Source organism: Triticum dicoccoides, chromosome 6A (assembly GCF_002162155.2).
Source record: "Triticum dicoccoides isolate Atlit2015 ecotype Zavitan chromosome 6A, WEW_v2.0, whole genome shotgun sequence".
NCBI lineage: Eukaryota > Viridiplantae > Streptophyta > Magnoliopsida > Poales > Poaceae > Triticum > Triticum dicoccoides.
The window spans coordinates 111,092,086-111,095,683 of record NC_041390.1 but is presented as its reverse complement, the minus strand read 5'-3'; positions in this window follow the sequence as shown (position 1 = coordinate 111,095,683).

Genomic DNA, 3,598 nt, shown 5'->3' with positions numbered 1-3,598 from the left:
GCTGGACCACAAGTACAATGTGCGCTCCATCCCTATCCACAAGGACGACGAGGTGCAGGTCGACTGCAAACCTCTCCCCGGAGCTGCACCACAAGTACACTGTGCGCTCCATCCCTATCCGCAAGGATGACGAGGTGCAGGTCGACTGCAAACCTCTCCTCAGAGCTGCGCCACAAGTACAATGCACGCTCCATCCCTATCCGCAAGGACGACGAGGTGCATGTCGACTGCCAACCTCTCCTCAGAGCTGCGCCATAAGTACAATGTCCGCTCCATCCCTATCCGCAAGGACGACGAGGTGCAGGTCGACTGCCAACCTTTCATCAGAGTTGTGCCATAAGTACAACATCCGCTCCATCCCTATCCGCAAAGACGATGAGGTGCAGGTCGACTGGGATATCTCCCTCAAAGTTGCATCTCAAAGAATATTCCGAGTGAAGAATAAAGTTCCACTCGAAGGCAAACACAAGCACATGCAGAAGATAAACCAAGATCGGATAAAGTTTCGAGAGTTTCAGGATGAAGATAAAAGTACTCGGGCGTCAGGCCCGAAGGAGTTTAACGGTTACAATAACCACTCGGCATACCGAAGAAAATTTAAAGCAAGTTTGAGCATCAAGTTTGTTCACTCGGCAGGAGGAGGACTGGCAGGCTCGACGAGCTCGTCCAAGTCGATCCTGTCCGCGATCCAAGTGGTAGCAGCAATGAAAGTTTCCATGAAGGACTGGAAGTCGTGCCTTTTTGTGTTGGCGACCTCGATCGCCGCCAGCTTCTCTTCTCGAGCCTCTCTGCAATGGACCCTGACCAGTGACAGAGCCACGTCAGCACCGCATCGGGCGGAGGACTTCTTCCGTTCCTGCACTCGACCAGGGACCTCATTTAGTCGAGCCATCAAAGACTCAAGATCATTCTGAAGCGTTGCCCTTGGCCAGAGCGATGAGTTGATGCGTGAAACTGCCACCTTCAGACGGGCAAGGTAACTTGTAACACTGGCGACGCGGGATTCCAGTCGAAGCACATTCATGGCAGCCTCGTCGCTGACTGGAGAAAGGACAGGGTCCAAGCCCGTCTCGATCTGTCCAGTCTCTTCTTCAAAGTTTTGACAGAATTCTGCAGAGTCAGGAGTTAATGAGTCGACTGGCCAGGACTAACTTGCAAACAGTAAAACAGTCGGATAAAAGGGGATACCTTCGAGCATAAGAAAGAGTTTCTTGGCGAGAGCTTTCAGATAAGCTTCCAGATCGTTCCTCCTATGCGTCATGCTTTCCAGCTGGTCGTTCAGAGCCACTTTATCCTTTTTTAGACGAGTCGCCTCTCGATTGGATTCAGTGAGAGACGACTTCAGCTTGTTGATATCCTCCTCCAGCGTTCCGACTGAAGCCAGTTTTTGGTCAGCGAGGGCGGTCTTCTCTTGAGCCTCCTTCTGCGCAACTGCAAGGTCCAAGTCTTTCTTCTCCAGGGCTAGCCTCATTTTCTCTGCAAAATACACATTTAGATCAAACAGAAGAATGAAAAGATAACTTGAAGGATGGTCAAGATAAGCAATCGACAGGCCGTTACCTTCCGCACCAGCGACTTCATCTTGAGCCTTCTTTAAATTCTGCTGAGCCAACTCCAGATCAAGATTGAGTTCCCTCTGCTTTTCCTCAAACTCGGCAAACTTGGAGATAAGCGAACAAGATTTCTGCAGTGAGTAAAAGACATATCAATCGACAAGATCAAAGATTATTCACTTCCGAGTGAATAAAGCTTCAAGACCACTCAGACCCCAACCGACTGCCAGAAGTCAACTGCGGTCTCGGGGACTACACCCAGTGGGTGCACTTAGTGTGCCCCCACTGGTTTGGATTCCACTCGGCTGGTCCGCCCAGACCGAGTATATATAAAAAAGAGAGGAGAAAGAAGTGATTAGACCCCAGCCGACTGCCAGCAGTCGACTGCGGTCTCGAGGACTACACCCAGTGGGTGCACTTAGCGTGCCCCCACTGGTTTGGATTCCACTCGGCTGGTCCGCCCAGACCGAGTGCAAAAAGAGAGAAGCTGACAAAACACCCAATGGGTGTACAATCTCAAAGTACAAGACAATGAAAGATTACGTGAAGGAAAACATTCGGGTAGCATATCCTAAAAGAACAAGTTCAGTCGGAAGTTAACTTACCTGGACATTGGCTCGAAGAGTCGCGCTGGCGTCATAAGCAGCCTGACTGCTTTCGTGCACCGCCTTCACCCGCTCCATCATTATGCCAGCCTGACGAATAGCCTCCGCAGCGGCGTCCGACTGGCTTTCTGGAACATGATGAGTAGCAAAGAAGGGGACAGACAGTCCGGACGCAGCGGCTAGGAGATCCGATGCTTGAGGTTGGATGGTTGAAGCAAGCTCTGGAGCAGTCGACGGTGCAGGACGCACACTCGACATTGGGTCAGCAAAGGTTACAGAAACCTTACTCACATCTTCGGGCCGTTGAACTACTCGCTTCGTCGTCGGCTCCGACTGGGATGTCTTGCTAGCTGTTGCCTTCTTCTTCCTGGGCCTCAGCGGCACGTCCTCTTCATCATCCGGAAGCTCAATGACATTGGGAGGGGCTACAAAGAAATCAGTCGACCCTAAATGAGTCGCCAGAATTCAACCAACTATACAATCGAGAACAAAATCACGAGGATTGTACCCGGGTTGGAGGTGACCGCATCTTCCATGTCCTCATCTTCATACTAGCGGGTGGAAGTCCCAGAAGTAGAAGCACTACAAATTTCAGAATTCAGTCGGTCATGTTTGACGAAATAAGTCGACTCAAATCCAGATTCATACTAAAACAAGAAATCAAGTCCAACTAATACCCATAAGCAATGGGGATGACCACTTTGATCTTCGGCAAGGCCTTTGGCGGTTTGGACGGCGTAGCTTTCGGTTGCTTCGACGCCTTTTCAGTCGGCGCCGGAGAAGACGTTCGAGGGTGCTTCGATGACTGACCAGTTTGCATGGTCGCTTTGCCGCGAGCACTCGCTGGATCGTGAGAAAGCTTAGATCATTTTTCCCTACGAGGAGGAGAGTCGACCTCTTCTTCTTCGCTCAGGTCATCGTTGTCCTCGTCCTCTTCGTCGTCAGAGTGCCACTTGCTGCTTTCACCTCCACTCGCCTCCCCCTCTAGGTCCTGCTCCTGCTCTCCGTTGGGCATCGAGTACATCTCAGTCAGGGCCTAGAAGACAACAACCAAGATAGGAGACAGTCGGATAACAACAAACAACTAATTGACAAATCAAGAAGACACTCGACCACTTGGAGTCATACCTTGTCAGTTTCCTACGAGTTGTTGAGCGGAGGAATCCTCTGAGATCCCCTGGGGTTGTCCTTGTTGCCAGTGATGCTCTTCAACCATCCTTCCAACGTGGCGTCGTCGACTTCCTATGGATGGATCCGAGTGGTGTCGTCGGTGCCCGAATACATCCACATCGGATGGTCACGAGCTTGAAGGGGTTGGATGTGTCGCCTGAGGAAGACCTCCAACAGGTCCATACCGGTTACCCCGTCATGGACAAGCTGAACCACTCGCTCAACCAGCACTTTAACTTGCGCCTTCTCCTCTGGGATCACTTTCAAAGC